Consider the following 20,108-nt stretch of genomic DNA (forward strand, 5'->3'; position numbering starts at 1 on the left):
CTCAAAAAAAAAAAAAAAAAAAAATCCCTAACTATTATAGTGTTATGAGATATATTGCTCAGACCAATCAAGGTCTGTTTCATGAATCTGGCAGCACTTAAATTGGGGGCATAAATATTTAGAATTGAAATGTCATCTTGATCTATTGTTCCTTTGATCAGCATGAAGTAACCATCTTTGCCTTTGTTATATTTAGTTGCTTCAAATTCACTTGTATCTGAAGGTAAGATTCTGGATCCTCCTTTCTTCTGAATTACACTTACCTGAAATATTGTTTTCTAACCCTTTGTTTTGTCCTTCAATGTTAGCTGCATTTCCTGGAGATAGCATATGGCTGGCTTGTGCTTTTTTATCCAGTCAGCCAGCCTGTGCCTCTTCAGTGGGGAATTCAAGCCATTTACATTTATTGAGAGAATTGATAAGTATGGTGGAGTTCTATTCATATTATGTTGTCCTTTCATATAGTTTCCATTTCTTTGCTGAGATTTCTCATCAATATTCTTTCATTATTACTATCTTTCAATTTAAGTACTTGAACATATTATAATAGTTGCTTTGTATTTCTTACTGCTAATTCCAAAAGATGGATCTTGTCAGGACATACTTGTTTTGATTGCTTTTGATCTTTTAGGTCATAGTTTCCTATTTTTCTAAATGCCTAGTAATTTTTCACTGATGTTAGACCCAACAGATGGATAATACATTATAAAAAGTCTGGATTTTGTTTTCTTTATCTGAAGATTGCCTATTTTTGTGCTACAAATCATTTAAACTACTAAATAATTACATTGAATTTATGAAATTTTGTTTTATACTTTTTTAGGGTGGGTATGTTTCAACTCTGCCATTCTTAGTCTTAGGATGTTGTCTGTACCTGTAATACACGACCTTTTTGAGATTTTCATAGAAAATCTGAGGGGCTTATCAAGCCCCCCTAACTTATTGGGATTCAAAGGCTAAAATTGGTTTCCCCTCCATTCTTTCAGTTCTTTCAGTCTCCTTGGTATTGCTTTCTTCCAGGGTTCTTAGAGGATCCTTAATACTTTCACAACTTGGGAGTCACTCACGATTTCAGAGAAGTTTTTCTATATGTCCAGGGGTACCCCTCCATGGCTCTTTCCTTTTAGGATATCTCTCTATAAATACACAGCTGCTCTGGCTGCCCTACACTCTATCCCCTGAATGCCTGCATCACGTGGACTGAGGGCCAAGCTTGGGGAAAATCCATATTAGCATACATCTCAGATAGTGCAGTTCTACTAACCTTACTATCAAGGGTTAAATCTCTAATTTCTATCTGCTTTTTATCCCCCTCACTGTCTTCAAATAGTTATTACCCACCCCAGTATAGTATTTGTGCTATACTTTATAACAAAGTCATTTGTATTTCTACATATGTAGTTTCAAATATATATACATATGTAGAAAAAACCGTTATTCTGGTATTTATAATTGCTCTGCACAGGAGCATTTGTCTAATAAAAGCTATTCTGACATTACCAAAACTGGAAATCCTTGTTTACTATATACTTTAAGCAGCTAAAATTTAATTTTTCCTATTTTTCTTAGCTAAAGATTGATACTGGTTAGTATTTATTATATACATTGTTTTTCAGAATATATGTGTTAGAACGTTTACATCTTTATAGATCTGTGGCAGCTCTTTACATTTTTTCTTTATTGAAACAATTTGAAAATGCTTGACTGTACTTTGCCCTATTAGATTTTCCACTCACCATAAATAAAATCAAATGTAGGCACTTGGGGGAAAAATGACCTTTTATACTACAGGTTTAGAAAATGCGTGTATTTTGTTATCATCTTTTACTTTGAAGTGTAACTTTGTCCTTCATATATATGACATCATAATTCTAAAGAGGGCACTTTCCCTCATCAGCTAGGATATATTATCAGTTATTTTATTGAGTCATTTTTTTCTTGATTTTTTTTCTGTCTTCAAAAATTGGCCTGTCTAAACGCTTATATTTTTAGTCTATATGGGCGCATCAATTTATAGTCTCAGATTATATCAAAAAGGAATGTTTTTAGCTTCTTCATTTAATTTTTGAGACCTTGTTTTATCTGATGTACTTGACCTATGATGGGGATTGGTTCAGATTAAATCAGACCCTCCCCTATTGGAGGTGGAATATCTTTACTGTACTGGTGAGCATAATAAAGATAGCCATTTCCCATTGGTTTCCCTTCATACTGTCATACTGTTTCTTCCAACTCAGCTTTTTTTCCGGCTTAGACTCTGCTTATCTTCGGTAGTCCAAGGTCAGACAGCAGCCTCTGTTTCTCGGTTTGGGGTATTATCTCCTATCCTGTATGAACACACGTAGGTTCATGTGTTCACGAACCTTTCCATGGATAGATGTCTTCATTATTATGATGACATAACTGTAAAACAGACAAATGCTCATGAAGAGTAATTTTATAAACAGTGTATGAATGTCTCCAGCAAGAATGCTGTGCCATCAAACTGCTTTGTAATTTATATAAACTTGAAAAATTAGGTATCATATATAGCAGCAACAATAATATCAGGCAGCACATATCTACCTTGTAGTAATTGATAAGCCCTATATAGTGTGGTTTATTGGGTTTATAGGATGTAATCTGGAGGTCAGAATTTTTTTTAATAAGGAAATACAAGACCCTTCACAGCCTTGTAATAGAGCCTTGTAATATAGCCAGCACTATATTCTAACCCAAGGAACCTCAAGAATTTTTTTCAAGTGTTACCTCCAGGACAAGTAATACTCTTGGTCATGGAATGCTTTCACCCGGGCATTCCTCTGTTTGCACTGGCTATATTCTAATCCCTTCCTCCCTAAGACCTCTTACCATAATCCAGTTAATTTCAATTAACTATACTTTATACAAAATTATAATATTATTAATCTTCAGTTAACTATGCTTCATACAGCAAACGAATCATTATAAATGTTGATTCTTTAATTTTTTTTTTTCACTAACAACTTACCTGGGACAGGTGCTCCCACTGATCACAGCACACCACTTTACCTGTGACGCGACATCTTGGGGCAGAACCACCACACTAATGTAACAACTTATTGATTCAGTGCCAGCAGTTCACTGAAAGCCCTGTTCTTGTCTTGCAGGATGCAGGCTGGCTGGTGGGAGTGAAGGAATCAGACTGGCTTCAGTACCGAGACCTTGCGTCCTACAAGGGCCTCTTTCCAGAGAACTTTACCCGGCGCTTGGATTAGGGCAACGAGCTTTGCAGAAAGAGCTCAGTGATCAGGTTTTTAAACCCTCATGAAAAACCTGAAGGGTTCACTTTTGCTGTTATGCTCTTAACGATTTACAGACTGATGCCAGACGAAGCCTGGGAGGATGTGTCAATGGAGCATGTATGCGAAATGGATAATAGGGAAAAAAAGTAAATTAAGGCAAAAGTCCTCGCTCATTCCCATGTTGTTGATGACAGGTTTGTTTGTGCTTTGTCCAAGCTGTGGGGACTTGTGCATTTGATCCCCTCCCAATTCTAAAGCAGCTTTCTCCAGACCAGACCTTAATTTCTCTGTCTCTGGTATTGAGTGAGTGCCCTGGAAAAGATGTGATAAATTATCTTGTAGCACCAGATTATTTTATTCCCTTGCCCAAGTGTGAGCACGTGCTCTCTCTCCCTTTCAAGTTTACTGTGTTTAAACTGCTGCAAAACTTCTCCATGTTCTCTCCCGACACATCTATACATATATTGGACACACAGTCACACAGCTAGTTCCCATGAGTGCTGGATCTATGTGTATGTGGAAGGCTCCATACACATAGCTGCTTTCTTTCCTTTCCATTGTAGCTCTTTGCCTCCCAAGTGTCATTGATACATGCATTGCTCTTATTCTGTCTGGCATTACACTTGCAGTTTTGCTTCAGGGCAAAACCAGCCATCCCATTGCCAAAACAGTGGACAGTATCTGTGTTTGTACTGTGCAGTTTTCAGGATGACATGACAAATAGCCCGTCCACGCTGCTGCCCCTTCAGAAGAAGCAGGGCCTGATTTTCTGGCTGTCCAGCTGCTGTGGTCAGAGATAGGCCAGTTGGGATGAGCAGCTAAGTAGTCTTCACTTCTGCCTTTATGAGATTGGCTAGAAGATGGGGTATATTAGTCCACGCCCAAAAGAACACTATACAAATAGCTCCTAAACATTTCCACCTCTTTATATTTATGCAACCCATCTTCACAGATTGTTCTAAAGAAAAAATATAGGTGATGTATGCTGTACCCACAAATCATCTGTAACAAATTATGTTTTCAGTGCTGTGTCATTCCAAATAAACCTTTGGTAGTCTTCAACAGTAACACTAATTCTTTTTTATGAGTCTTTTTATTTTCAAATTTTGTTCCAGTTGGATGCACTACTTGAAACAGCATATATTGGAGTTGTTATTTGTGCAGAAATACGCTTGTTCTCCCACTGGGCTGTGCTGTGAGGCCCTGCGTCACTCCCCTTCTGCCTCCACTCCAGTCATTGCTGGTCACTGGTGTCCCCTGACATCCAGCAATCACTAGAGCACAAATAACAGCTGTGGACACAGAGCCCCTAATGGCGCTGGCCGTGGACTCCCAGGCCATGAATCACTGACAACCTTACAACCTTCATAATCAGCAATTTCTTCTCCCACCAGCCTCATTTTTGTTCACTTTTCTTTCTGGCATGTTTATGTGTGTGAATACATGAAAGATTATATCAGATGGAATAGAGAAGTCAATTCACTGAGCCATTATTTTGTCTAGAGGAGGATGCTTGAAACAAAAATATTTCATTTGACTTCAACTCTTTACTCCTAATATAATTGTTTATATAATATGGTGTGATCAAGAATGTGTACTGTTAGTCTTTTAACTTTGGTATGTATTTCTGATTCATGGTTTAAATCTTCCTGGTAGATGCTGACTTTGACTTTTTCAAGTGTTAATCAGAAATTAACTAATATTGAGCCAAGACTTTATTCCAGGGGCTAATTTGCAGGGAACTTGGTCATCACAAATGCTAGTCTAGTGCAGGAAAACCAAGGGAGCCTGACTGTGATAATTCAGCAAGTGGAAGGCAGTGGAGTTAGATTTATAATAGAAAGCCAGTCCTGATGTTGAGAGTACAAGACATGGATGTTGAAAGCCACAACTAAAATATTAGTTCCAACAATAAAATACATCTGACGTCGTACAAAGGTGATGGTCACATCTCCTGGATATCCCTTTCCCTCTCTGCTGCCAGTGCTCTCACCCTGTGTGGTTTGGCAGGACATGACCCTAAACAGCTAGATATATGTTCCAGGATAAACTTAATGAATTTTTCCAAAATAACATGTTTTTAGTTAGCTGTTTACTCTTGTTTTTTAAAATGCCTTTGTATTTGTTAACACTAAGTGAAAGTGATCTGATGATTTATTTTGGGAATTGCCAAAATCCGAGAATCCCTAGAGAAACAAAAAGAGAAGAGATGGAGGGATGGGAGTGCGATGGTGGTGTTCTCCAGAAATGTCCCTGGAGATGACTCCAACATGCTTTTCCACATCAGTGGACTTTCTAAGGGACGTGTAATATTAGGGGCTTCCTGTGGTTACTAGTGTGGAGATTCTTTCCACTTTCCTTTCTCATTCATTTAATTCAAGTTCAAGTTCTCAAGCCACCAACCCATGGTAGGCACATCACCAGATCACATATTGGTGAGTTTAGAGCTACGTTTTATCTTAAATGGTCCTTACCCAGGCCTTGGCCCTATCTGAGCCCCCTCTCCATGTTGTAAGATTCCTCACAACCCCAGCGGCATGTAGATCTTCAGTAGAGATGAGTCAGGTAAATAGAGTCCATGGTTCTTATTACAGAAGCAGCTACATGGCTTCCTACAAATACCATGTACAGTCACTCAGTTATACCTGTGTGATGGATAGAACTGTGAAGTAAAGTTGTCTGGCAGTTTGAGTGTTTAATGATGTCTTAGGGTAGCCAGGGCCCCAGGACAGGAAAATGTCCCTGCACCATGCTGTTGTCACCACCTGCTTTTCCTGACAAAGCTGGGACAGCCTTCAAATCACCCAGAAAATCTCTTCCATCATGTCTTGGCCTGCCCGGTAGAGTGTGCAGGGTCGGAATTCTGAGCTCTCTTTGATCACATAAAGAAGCACATCATCAGCCTATTAGAAAAATCCTCACATGAGCCCATGGAGGGTTTAGATGGCCCATTATGACAAACACCTTTGGGAGACTAAAAAAGTTACGAGAACTCATTGAGTTCAGAGATAACTGGAGCTCAGTGGTTTATTGCACATACGCTGCATGGCTGACCACCTCGAAGCCTTAGAAATAGACTGGCCAATGGATTGGCCTTGCCAGGGCTCTGCTACTATTTCAGAGTAGCTCAACAAAGAGCGGCCTTCTGGTTTTTATTTGGAACCTGAATAAAAACCTTACCAACATCATGTGCCTGACCTTGGAGATGAGGGGATCGCACAGTTCCTCTACATGATGGTGTAGCTACTGTTCTGCCTGCCTGAGGCCTCTTCTGGGACTTGAACAATGGAATCGCACACTCGTGGCTGCATGGAGAAGACAGTGATGGACATTCTCTTGGTAGACTTAGAAAATTGAAAGCCATGTGGTCCTGCTCACCCTTGAGCCTGGGGGTCTCAGTCCTGCTCTATGATGATTACGCCCTGCAGCATCAGCAGAAGACCACCCAGGCAGGTCACCAACAGCCTTGTTCAAAGCACACAGTGAGGGTCTGATAAATTGTTCATAAAATCCAAATAAACTCTGCTTGAATAAGCTTAGCTTGAATAAGTTCATCCAAATTCTTTTTTGAGTCATTGGTTATACTTTTTAAAGATCTCTTAATGGCAGATGATATTGACTTTTTTAGCTTAAAAGGTATTTGAGACACAACTCTTAAATCCATACAAATTAAGAGAAAGGCCACCTAGGTACCTTGAGGCTTTTTCATGAATGTCTAGTTATTCTCTTGGTTTCCAAAAATCCAGGTGATTCTCAGTCTCCTCTGATAGCCGGTCAGGTACTCACGTTGTCTGATTGTTGGAGGTCGTGTCGGAGTTGTCTATTCTGCCTTGCCTGCTGTGTGCAGCACGGGGTACTCCTGCTATTAGCGCTTGAGAAACTTCAAGACACATCGTATAAGGCGGGAGCTCCCTGTCCATAAGCCCAGTGCCACATGGGTGATGCCCTGCACCCTCCCCCCATTGAGAAATATCAAACTGTGTTGTTACGTGTGCTCTCTAAAAGCCTAACCGTGATCACCAAGTGATTGCTGTGGCATTCGGTGACACTACCAAACTCCCCTAAACTCTCCCTTAGATTCCAAGATAATAATTTCCCTTGTTTTTCTACCTCTCTGATTGTTCCCTTTTTGTCAACAATACTAATTTTTCTTCCTTGCTGTGGGTGCTGGGGTGGGGGAGGCAGGAGCAGTCTCTGTCCTTCAGTTTGCATTCCAGTTGTCCAGGGACACTTTCCTTTGGCATGTCCAGTCATTGCTTCCGAGTCCACAGGTTCATTTGTTCATTAAACACATGTCAAGCTCTTGCTAAGTGTCAGTTACCGTGCACTGGGACCACATTGTATAGGACTGAGACGTTGTACTCAGGAACCTTCCTCCAAACCCCATGACAGGACTGAGGGCTCCCCCATTCTTCACAATCCTTGCCCCGAAGACATGAAAGCTTCCTTCTCTGCTTCATTTTCCAGATTACAAACACCTCCTAGTTTTTTTTCCCCTCAAAATCCTTGCAGTGTATTCTACTGCCCAATCCAGTAGGGTCCTTCTCACCAGCAGGGAAGGCAACTTGCATCTTGTGTCTCACTGGTCTCCCTCCCTCCTGTCTTTCTAGTTTGTCCCACTCCCCACCCCACATTGTACACCTAACATAGTGATCCTTGCTCCTCCCGCTCAGATGCATGCTAACGATGGATATCTGCTGTGTGTCCTATTGACTTCTATAGTCTCGGCTGATCTTCAGAGCCCTCCCCTCCCCTCCTGTTCACCTGCTGCTTCCTTCAGGTGCATCTACTCACCATCCCACCTGCTGTCTCCACCTTTGCTCACCCTGTTGCAATGTCCTTTCCGAGGATGCTTCCCCTCTCCTGGGGTGCTTCCCCTCTCCCGGGGTGCTTCCCTTCTCCCAGGGTGCTTCCCCTCCCGGATGCGTCCCTTCTCCTGGGATGCTTCTCCTCTCCTAGCTCCCAACACCGTCCCTCCAGCACAGCTCCAGTCCCACATCCTCAACAAAGCCTTCACCTGTTCACACCTGTGCTCCCACCCTTCTACCTTCTTACTGCATTTGGAATCAATATGGTACACGCTGGCCCTTCTTTTCCCTGCTAAGTGATACACTGTCACAGATCACCCTGCCCTGCATTCTGTGTCCACTCTCATGTCTCATCTACAAGAGTGCTGAGTGCACGAACAGGATGCTGAGAGGTTAGTTCATGGAAGTCAGAGATTCTGATCCCAGGATCAACATGGGATAAAATCTGAAAATAAATAGGAAAGGAAAATGTGAAACACTTTAATATTGGAGAGGAAGAGTTTATTCTTAAATAAGACTCCTAACCAACGTATATGGGGGTGGGGGAAGAGTGTGATGACAAAACTAAACATTTCTATTTAATGAAAAGACACTTAAACTTAGTAGACAGATGACAGATTGGCTTAAGATATGCATGGCATCCAAAACTCTTCAAAAGATAAATGTCTTGGATATACAAGGAACTCATGCAAATCAAGAGGAAGCAGATAATAGTTACTATAATGATAATAATATACAGAGGGTGCCAGAATTATACACATTTTAAGAAAGTTAAAAACTATATTAAAATGGTAACACTCAGTATACACTGGTAACAACAGATGAACACAAGTCATGTTGGGCACCTCGCAATTGCAGAAGTCCAATGTGACTTGAGTGTTACCATTTAATACAGTTTTGAACTTTTTAAAAATACATATACATTTTGGAACCCTTTGTATATATTATTTTATGTTATTTCATCTGTTTTGTTTTGTTGTTGTTGTTGTTGTTTTGAGACAGAGTCTCACTATGTTGCCCTCGGGAGAGTGCCGTGGCATCACAGATCACAGCAACCTCAAACTCTTGGGCTTAAGCAATTCTCTTGTCTCAGCCTCCCAAGTAGCTGGGACTACAGGTGCCCACCACAACACTCAGCTTTTTTTGTTGCAGTTGTCTTTGTTGTTTAGCTGGCCTGGGCTGGGTTTGAACCCGCCCACCTGGGTATATGTGATCGGCGCCCTACCCACTGAAATACATGCGCTGCCATTTCATCTGCTCTAACGCCCACTCTCACTGTGCTACCCCGCCTCCTTGCTGCTGTACTAAAGTACACAAACAGGCAAGTCCCTGAGGGAGACACGTCCATGAATACCAAGTATGAAAAAGACCCTCAGCTTCCTAAGGATCGGATATGTGCCTCTTAAAACATCTAGATAGGGCTTAGTGGCCATCAGATGGGGGAAAGTTAGAATTTTACATAACACAGCAGCACTGGCAGGATTTAATGAACCTGAGTGTGTATGTTCCCTGTGTACAGAAATCCTGGCAGGACATCCCAGAAAAGGCTAACCCCAGTATAAGGAGACCCTGTGAGGGGCCCATCCCAGCTCATGGTGATAGCAAGGTGCTCATCCCTGAGGAGTGGGTAGGTACCACACAGGGCTGCCACCTGTGGAGCGTGGAACAGAAAGGAACAGTGACAGGGGCACAGACATGTGCACAGATACAGGCACGTGGGAATGGTTGCCATTTACATCATTCATGAACAATACTGTATGCAGCCCTGTGTCACATAACAAGGATACACTTTAAGAAATGTGAGGCAATCTTCCCATCATCCCAATGTCATAGAGCTCTTACACAGACCTAGATGGCGTGGCCTACTGCATAGGAGGCTGCGTGGAACATCCTCTCACTCCCAGGCTCTGTGCCCCTGCACAGCGTGGCAGTGTTCTGAAGGCTGCAGGCAATTGTAACATAATGGCAAATTTCTGTGTCTAAACATCCCTATACATAGAAATGACATGGTGAAAGTACAGTATAAAGGATAAAAGAGGCCTTTATTTAAAAGATACCAGCAGAGAACAACCTCAGAGAAGCTTGGAGTCTGGTGCACAGAGCAGGTAGAGATTTCATTCCTTCTTCCCCCTCAACTCTGGTAGTCAGTGGGCTTCTGAGCTGCTGGAGAGCTTTTCTATCCTCAGAAACCCAAGGGCTGCTGCCACCGCGAGACTGGAAGCTTCTTGACAATCAAGCATTGGGCTGCCATCCCCCTCCCTGTTACCATGGTCCAGAGCTGAGACGGTGGACAGCACACTGCTTTCCAGACGTAGCGTTCCTCTGTCTGCCCCTTGGAGCTCCAGCCCTTCAGTTTTCATGTCACCTGTTCCCAACTACTGCCCAGAATTTGCGTGATTCCTGCGCTTGGGCATGCTGTGCAGGCCTCCTTCCAGGGAGAGGAGTGAGGAGGGCTGGAGTGCCAGGTCTCCTCCATTCTAACTTGTTCTATTCCCCCTTACCACCCCCCACACACACACACTGCAGCCAAGAGGGACAATTGAGCAGAGTCTCTCACAAACAGCTCTCTCTTCTCTGTTGTGCCCAGGACACTGAGGTTTCCACAGAGTGGGGCCCATGCATTCATTTCCCTTGGAGGACCTGCTGTGGACCTAAGGATGCTCAATTTGGGAGCCTCCTGCCCCCCAGCAATTCCTGGAGAGACCCCCAGAGCCACCTGCTGGCGCCCCAGTGTAGAGCTGACCTGGAAGCTGTGGGGCATTAGGGCTGCTGGAGCACACCCCAGACCACTCAGGCCCAGCATGCTTCTCCCTGGCATGGCCAAGGATTGAATTTGGGGGTCCAGGGAACAGGCATGTAGGCTGGATCCCATAGCCCAAGGATTAGATTGGGTTGCTTGGGGGCACAGAGGTGAGCGGCAAGGAAGCCCACAGTGCAGAACTGAAAAGAGGTTACAGTTGGGTCTGAGATACAGCAAATTGGTGGAGCTCCCTTCCCCCACAGGAAAGCCCTACTTTTATACTAGGGGGGACCTTCAGCATGCAAATTCTCAACCTGTGCTGCCATTGCTGCTGAGCTCAGCAAGTTTGCATCTGGACACTAGAAGGACTCAACGGTCAGAGGAGGCAGGGGAAGAGTGAAGACCGGGCCTGACAGCCAGTCGGGGAATCCCAGAGGGCCCCTCCCCAAGGAGCAGACTTTCTGGTGTGGTGATGCTGCTTGAGCCCCTGCACGGTGGCTTTTCCCAGCACTTTGATTCCTGCCGAGACAGTTCTAGGACCTATCCAAGGCAAGCTCACAAGACCCAGCCCTGCCTGCCTCCCTCCTCCACCAACTTTTGCTAGAGTGAAGAGCAAGGAATTCCCTGGGAATCCCACTGCGTGGGACATTTGAGAGCTTACTTGGAGGGAATTCAGCTGGTCACAATCCCCAAGTACAACACTTCAGCTGGCTCTTCCCTGTAAGTACCACCTACACACAGGGAGAACAACTTTGCAGAGCCCAGGGCAGCATCTACTGAAGTCAGTCAGTTTAATAGGATGTGGCTGATTCTGATGCACAAGCATGAATCCCTTTACTATCTAAGGGATTAATTGGGTGCCTCAGTGCAATTCACAGTGCTGGAAGGAGGGGAAGATAGCACAGTAGAAGCAGCCCACAGGGGGCAGTGCTTTTAAGGACAGGAGTAAAAGTTGCAAGTAACTTGAGCTGTGAGGGGCCTCCCCCTACCAGTATAGACCTCTGGACCAATCAGAGAGCTATTTGGAGTCTGTGCAGAGAAATCACAAAAGGGAGCAGGTGCAGCAGAGAGCCGGTGGCTGCCAATCATGGGGTTTTTGCAGCTGATGCCAACTTGAACACTCAGGTGCACAGTGTCAAGTGTCATGGCCGAGTCATAAGAGATTTCCAGGCTTGCCAGGAAATTGTCTTGTTCTCAGCAATTCCTCAGATGCATTATGAGATCGGTGGCTGTTGTAGTAAGTATGATTTTTAGTCCTCTATGGTCAAGTCTGATTGGGACTCAGCTTTCCAACAGTTGCCTTGTACCATCCCTGCCGGACTGGGGAGGGAGCAGATAGAACAGACACTCCCCCTGTGTCATGCTCTGTGACTGGCTGCTGAGCATCTCTTCCTCCAGTGTGGGATCTGAGCAGAGGAGAAAGCCTTGGGTGACTGTGTAAGTGGGACCTGGGTTGGGGGGTGGAGAACCTCTGCCGGCCAATAGCCCTGGCCTGCCTCCACAGTCCCTGGGCCACTTGGGCAAATTCCTGCCTGTGTGAGTGGGCATCACCAGTCTCTGTGATGGCAAAACAGCCCAGCCCTCCCCTAGTGCAGCTCTGGCCTTGTGACATCCAGATCCAGCCCTGAGCTTCTCACTGTGCCTAGGCAAGAAGCTCTACCCCTATGGCTCCAGGGTCTCCATTGGGCCTGAAACACCACCCCTGAGATTTCAGAGATGAGTCTGGGCCCCGAGACACAATCCTGAGTACTCCCACTGCTGTTGGGCTGTGGAATCACCCCAAAGTTCAAGGTTTCATGAAGGGTGCAGGAGGCCTGAGAAGCTATTACTGCTGGACATGGTTCAGCAAATACCATAGCTGGTCACCCACAAGCAATGCCTAGATAGCCTCACCCAGCTGCCACTGTCACCTACATTGGGTGACCATGGGCAGAGCAACCCCCTCACAACAACAGCCTTGGAGGAGAGGGTCACCGTTAGCCCACAACTCGAACTTCCAACAAGGAACTGAGGAACAATCCTCTACCCTGCATGAAGATAATCCAGGACTAGCTTAAACTGGGATAACCATAGAGGTTATCACAGATCAAAACAGAACAGCTGTTCCACAGGCTCTTGGTGCACCTACTTTTCACCCATTTGATGGGTCAACATTCCAGAGCAGGACACAAGAGCTCCATCTGTGGTCTTCTGCCTCCCTTAACTAAAAGGAGAGTTCCCAGCAAGGGAGAACAGGTGTGCTGAAAACCGATTAGCCCAGACCTGAGAGAAGAGGAGGCAAATGAGAAGAATTCAACAAAAGAAAGCTGGCAACACAAAAAACAAAACAGACACGTGATCTCAATGGTGCTATGGCAGTGGACTCCAAACATAAGGAAATTGCTGAAATGACTGATATGGAATTAGGAATATGGATGGCAAATAAAACGAATAAATGAAAGAGAAAGTTGAAAACTGACAATAGAAGCTAAGAAATATTTCCAGAAATCAATGAAAAAGTCACTGAAGAGCTAGACAGAAAAGATATGACAGAGCTTAAAAAAAGGAAAGAGTCAGTTGGGGAATCTAAACAAATAGCAGGAAGCTTCAACAACAGAGTAAACCAATGGGAAGAAAGAATCTCAAAGCTTGAAGACAAAGCTCTTTTTTTTTTTTTTTAAATTAAGTCATAAACACACAGATCATGTATACATTAATGCCTTTATGGGTTACAATGTGCTGATTTTATATACAATTTGGAATGCTTACATTTAACTTTAGCATAGTCTTAATTAACATACTTAATTATTGTGTTAAGACATTTATACTCTATACTTAATAGAATTGACATGTACCCTTGTAATATGAACCATAGGAATGGTCCCACTGTTTACCTTCCTTCCATCCAATCTTTCCCCTCGCCTCCCATCCCCCACCTCTTCCCTCCTTCATCCTGGGTTATAGTTGTGATTTATCTTTCATATGAAAGAGTGAATGAATATAAATTGGTTTCATAATAGTATTATGTACATTAGATATTTCTTTTCCATTCTTGAGATATTTTACTAAGAAGAATATGTTCCAGCTCCATACATGTAAACATAAAAGAGGTAAAGTCTACATCTTTTTTAAGGCTGCATAATATTCCATGGAGTACATATACCACAATTTGTTAATTCCTTCATGGGTCGATGGGCACTTGGACTTCTTCCATGACTTGGCAATTATGAATTGAGCTGCAATGAACAATCTGGTGCAAATATCTTTGTTGGGAAGTGATTTTTGGTCTTTTGGATATACACCTAGTAGAGGAATTACAGGGTCAAATGGCACTCTTGAGATAACAAAGTCATTCAAAGAGGCAGAGAAGAGAACAAGACTGACACAGCAAACATTGAGAGAAATATGGGACTATGTGAAGTAAACTAGTATACAAATTAGTAAAATCACATCAAAGATTCAATAACATTTGCAGTAGCTACAAAGAAAATAAAAGAGCTAGCAATGTACTTAACCAAGGAAGTGAAAGATCTCTACAAGGAAAACTACCAAACACTGAGGAAAGCAATCGCAGGTGACACAAACAAATGGAAGAACTTATCATGCTTGTGGAGAGGTAGAATCAATATTTTAAAAGTTCTGTACTGCCCAAAGGGATGGGTTAATGCAATCCCCTTTAATATACCAATGTCATATTTACCAAATCAAGAAAAAAAATAATTATATATTTTAATTGGAACCATATAAAAGTCCAAATGCCAAAACAATCTTAAGCAAATAGAAGAAATCTGGAGGTAACTCTTTACTATAATTCAGAATATAGTACAGGGCTATTGTAATCAAAACAGATGGTATTGGCACAAAAATAGTCAAAGAGAGCAATGGAACAGAAGAGAGCAGCTAGATATAAAACCATCTACCCTTAACCAACTGATCTTTAACAAAGCAGATTAAAAAAAAAACAAAACACAGGTGAAAAGAAGTCCCATTGCATAAACGGTACCGGGAAAATTGGATAGCCATATGCACAAGAATGAAATGGGACCCCTATCTCTCACCACTCACAAAATTTAATTCAATATGAATAAAAGACTTAAATGTAAGGCATGAAATCGTAAAGATCCTAGAAGAAAATGTAGGAAAAACTCTTCTATATAATGGCCTAGCCAAAGAATTCATGACTAGGACCCCCAAGGCAATTACAGCAACAACAAAAATAAGTAAATGGGATTTTATTAAATTAAAAGGTTTCTTCAAAGCAAAGGAAATATTCAACAAAGCAAATAGACAACTTACAGAGAAAATTTCACACACTATACATCTGATAAAGGGCAAATACTCAGAATCCACAAAGAGCTCAAACAAGTCAACAAGACAAAAAACCCAAAGAACCCCATTACAAAATGAGCAAAATACATGAACAAAAGTTTTCAAAAGAAGATAGAGGAAGGTAGACAAATCGTCATTAAACATGAAAAAATGCTCAGTGTCACTAATCATCAGAGAAATCCAAATTAAAACCACAATGACATATCACCTTACTTCTGCAAGAATGGCTTTTATTAAAAATTCCAAAAGAGGGCGGGGCCTGTGGCTCAAAGGAGTAGTGCACCAGCCCCATATGCTGGAGGTGGTGGGTTCAAACCCAGCCCCAGCCAAAAACAACAACAACAACAACAAATTCCAAAAGCAATAGATGCTGGTATGGACACATAGAGAAAGGAATGCTTATACACTGTTACTGGTGGTACAACAAACTTGTATAACTTCTATGGAAAACAGTATGGAGATTTCTCAAATAACTGAAAGTAGACCTATTTGATCCAGCAATCTTGCTACTGGGTAAATACTCAAAGGAAAAGAAGTCGTTTTATCAAAAAGACCCTTGCACTTGAATGTTAATTGCAGCACAATTCCCACTGTAAAAATGTAGATTCAAACCAAGTGCCCATCCATTCATGAGTGGATTAACAAAATGTGGCATATATATGGTGTAAATGTGGCATATATCCTGGAGCACTACTGAGCCATAAAAAGAAATAAATTAATGTCTTTTGCAGCAATTTAGATGAAACGTGAGACCAGTATCCTAAGTGAAATGTCTCAAGAGTGGGAAAACAAACACCGTTGTACTTAGTGCTAATTTGGAACTAACTGATGGTCACACATGTTGTCCTAGAGAAGTGTAAGTCATTGAAATCAAGTGGGAGGAGGGGAGAAGAGGGGAGGGGCAGAATCCCACCTAACAAGTATAATAAACACTATTCAGGCGATGGACAAATTGATAGCCTTGACTCAAGCATTACAAAAGCCATCCAAGTAACAAAAAAAAATTTATAGTTTTTTAATATTTTGAAATAATAAATAATAAAAAGAGATATTAAAAAACAAATGATAAGAACTGGTACAGCCATGTAGTGTGCTTACTATAAATGGCGCTTGTAGAATTGGAATTTGCTCTGAGTGAGTCAGTGAGTGAGTAGCCAGGGGATGGGAAGCCCCAGGACATTACCATACGCTGCTGGAGACTTTATGAACACTGGACACTCAGGCTAGAGCTAATTCATGAAAAAAAAATTTTCTTCACTAATGAATTAACCTGAGCTTACTATAACTTTTTAACGTTGTAAACTTTCATGTTGTTTAACTTTTTGACTCTTTTGTAATAACGCAAACACATTTGGACAGCTGTAAAAGATATCTTTTTCATTATATAATTATACTTTGTTTTTATTTTTTTGAGACAGAGCCTCACTTTGAGGCCCTCAGTAGAGTGCTGTCACGTCACAGCTCACGGCAACCTCAAACTCTTGAGTTCAAGTGATTCTCTTGCCTTAGCCTCACCAGTAGCTGGGATTACAGGTGCCTGCCACAATGCCCAGCTACTTTTTCCTATTTAGTAGAGATGGGTTTCACTATTACTAAGGCTGGTCTCAAACTCCTGAGCTGAAGTAATCCACCTGTCTCAGCTTCCCAGAGTGCTAGGTTACAGGCATGAGCCACTGTGCCTAGTTATATCCTTATTCTATAAGCTGTTTTCCATTTGTGTTCTTAGTTATATTTTACACATAAAACTTTTTTGATAAAAATGAAGACACAAGTATACACGTTATCCTAGACTTACTCAGGGTAAAGATCATCAGTGCCACTGTCTTTCACCTCCACGTCCTGTCCCACTGCAAGGTCTTCAGGGGCAGCAGCATGCATGGAGCTGTCATCTCCTACGATAATAGTGTCTTCGCACGGAATACTCCTGAAGGGCTGCCTAAGGCTCCTTTACAGGTAACTTCTTTTTTTAAATCAGTGGAAGGAATACACTCTAAAATAAGGATGAAAAGTATAGTATAGTAAATATATAAACCATCAACGTAGTCATTTACTATTATTGTATCTAATATTGTGTAGTGTGCATAACCACATGTGCTAGACCTGTATATGAGTGGCAGTGCACACAGTAGGCTTGTTTACACCACCATTGTCATTAATATGTGACTAAGGCACTGTGATATGACATTATGGTAGCCACATTACCGGATAATAGGAATTTTGAGACTCTTAAGGGACCATGTTTGTGTATGCAGTCTGCATTTGATCAAAATATTGATCATGATCAAGATGCACGATTGTAGTTTTCACAGGTACAGAGGCTCTGAGGACACATCTCAGCTGCTCTAGCTTGGGCACCTGTTGGGAATGGGAACAGGGAATGAAGGAGAGGAAAGAATAAAATAAACAAAACTATATAACATGGCTGGCACAGATTAATGATGACAGTATGCCAGGCACAGGGAAATATGACAGAAAAAATATAAGAGCATAAAAAACGAGCAAAAACAAAAAGGATTGCTGATTTTAGAATAACTCATGGAAGCCTCATAGCTAAGCATAGAGACATAATTTTAGAGAATACATAACCTCTGAATCTCAGAGAGTAATTTCAACTAGCAAATCAAGTTCAGGGTACCCCAGAGGGGATGTGTTCACTTCCTTCAGTGATCAGAGGATAGTCACACTTTCCTTCTGGGAAAAATCTGTGTACATTTTCTGGCAGCACAGAACCATCCAGCTGGCCTTGGCCACTGGGCCTTGGTCTTGGATGTGGCCTCATCTTAAAGGCAGCCTTCTTCTCCAAGATGATCCAAGCACCCCTGGAGTACTGTGTTGGCAAACACCACTAGATTCAGGCATTAAGTCAAGACCTCTTGGAGCTCCGTGATACGGAATGAGACGAGGGAGGAGAACCTATCTTTCAGCCAGGAATTTTTTGAATTGAGGCAATCCCACCCTTCAGAGACAAGGCACATTAAGCATGTTGTTGATAGTCCTTGAGTTGGTTAAAGACCACAAAACATTAAAACATTTAAAAATTACAAAGCATGGCAGGTGTGTAGACAAATGTCAAATCATAAACATCCCCAAAGAGAGTTTTCTGTGTGTGCATGTTCAGATTTACTCAAGCTCTTCTCCCCTCATTTTTAGACAGGCCCGAACCATGTACCTGTAGGAATCAGCACAGTTTAGCCTTTCCTGCTGTGTGCCCGTGTGTCCATGTGCACATGGGAGTGCGTGCATATGTGTGCGCACATCCACCCGTCTCTTCAAGCCTCAGAATCCCATCCTTCCTATGTGGGATTTTTTGAGCTACTTCTACACTGGCCTGAAATCAGTTTGTTGAAGTCATGGGCCTCGTGCAGTGGCAGGCTGGGTTGCAAGCTCATTGCCTATGCTACGTACATATACACTCAGAAGACCTGCATGAATCAAGGTGCTTTTGTTCAGGAACCTACTCCAACCTCATGAATATAGTGGCAAGCAAATAAATTAATGCATATATACATAAATAAGTATTAAGGAATCTACTCCAAATAGAATTTTCCTACAGCAATGTCAAAAGATCAGCAACATGCATTATTGAGTCAAAATGATAAGCACCTATTTTTCATTTTACATGTGTCATACATGATATTACAACATCTGGATAGTCAATTCAATTCAGAAACATAAATTAGAACTGTAAGAAGACAAAAGTATTACCCATTCCTCTCATCGTGAGGCTGGGGAAATGAAGGCCCTGCAAGGAGGAGTCTCTAAAACTAGAATGTACATTATACATGTATTTGGAATCGTCCAATACATTCCGGGGCTTTTCCTTTAAATGTGTTAAGTCTTTGCTGTTAATCGACTCCACTTAACTGGGGCTTCAAAATACGGAAATATAAAATGTATGATATACCTCCAATGGCCAGGAGAGGGTGCTAGAGGTCAGCGCAAGTAACTAAATGCAATGAAATACTGTACCTTTAAAGACAATTGAAAACAGGAAGTAGTAACAACATCCTATTTTGTATTTAAATATAACAACTCATTGAAGACAGAAACTAAGCCCTGAATCATTAACAGCCAAGTAGTTTACTTAGGGCACAGTCTCTGGAAAATGGACAGTTTGGTTCAAATTCTTGGTATGTTTTTCTTTTTCTTTTCTTTTTTTGCACTTTTTGGCCAGGGCTGGGTTTGAGCCCACCACCTCCGGCATATGGGGCGGGTGCTTTACTCCTTTGAGCCACGGGCACTGCCCCTTGATATGCTCTTTTTTACCTGGGTGACCTCAATAAGTTAGTCAACAGTAACCCTCAATTTCAGATGCAAAAGGTGAATAAGTTACGTATCCTTCATGCTAGCAAAGAAAGTATAAATAACGTGCAAGGTTTGGGTCTCAATAAAGGGTAGTTGATCTTTAATAGATCAAGGATTTCTGTTATAAACTTAAAAAATTAGTCTTTCTACAAAAGACCATTGACTGTTAACTGAACAGTCCTAGAAAAAATTTTTCCTACTTTTCTTAAAAAAGAAAGACCTCAGAAAAAGGTCCACCAAAATTAATAGAATGAACACTATTCAAGACTACCCCTGCTCTTTGCTTACTGGCATCTGAGGACTACTCTTGAGTTTTGCAATCTTCCTGAAATTGTCTTCCGGATCTCTTGTGCTTTATAGATTAAAAAGACACCTATATATTGAATTCTGTATTTATTAGCTGCATGGTAGTGTAGATTTGGGAATTTGTTAGACTTGAGCCTAAACTCGGTTTCCATTTTCTACTTCTTAAGTCACCTTGATCAGTTTAACATTTATAAGATGCCAGTTATGTCACTTGTCAGATGTGGTTGATGATACCTCCTTTCAAGTATTAGTAGGAGATTACATTGTTATGAGAATTAAATTGCACTGAAGATTAACTCAGCATTTATTTTAAGAACAAACAAGTTGGTACCATCCCTGACACTCCAGAGATGGGTATCCAGGGTGTGATTATCCCAA

The 20,108-nt window shown here is 41.8% G+C and overlaps 1 long non-coding RNA gene across 1 annotated transcript in view; it reads left to right on the forward strand.

Annotated features, from left to right (window-relative positions):
- The window catches only part of LOC100959635, a 10,249-nt gene extending 5,909 nt beyond the window's left edge, over nt 1-4,340 (forward strand). The window contains exon 2 of the long non-coding RNA XR_001161870.2: nt 3,129-4,340. This is a non-coding gene — a long non-coding RNA (uncharacterized LOC100959635). The remainder of the gene's footprint in view (nt 1-3,128) is intronic.
- The last annotated feature ends 15,768 nt before the right edge of the window (nt 4,341-20,108 follow it).

Source organism: Otolemur garnettii, unplaced genomic scaffold, assembly GCF_000181295.1.
Source record: "Otolemur garnettii isolate 467f Iridium unplaced genomic scaffold, OtoGar3 scaffold00411, whole genome shotgun sequence".
Classification (NCBI taxonomy): domain Eukaryota; kingdom Metazoa; phylum Chordata; class Mammalia; order Primates; family Galagidae; genus Otolemur; species Otolemur garnettii.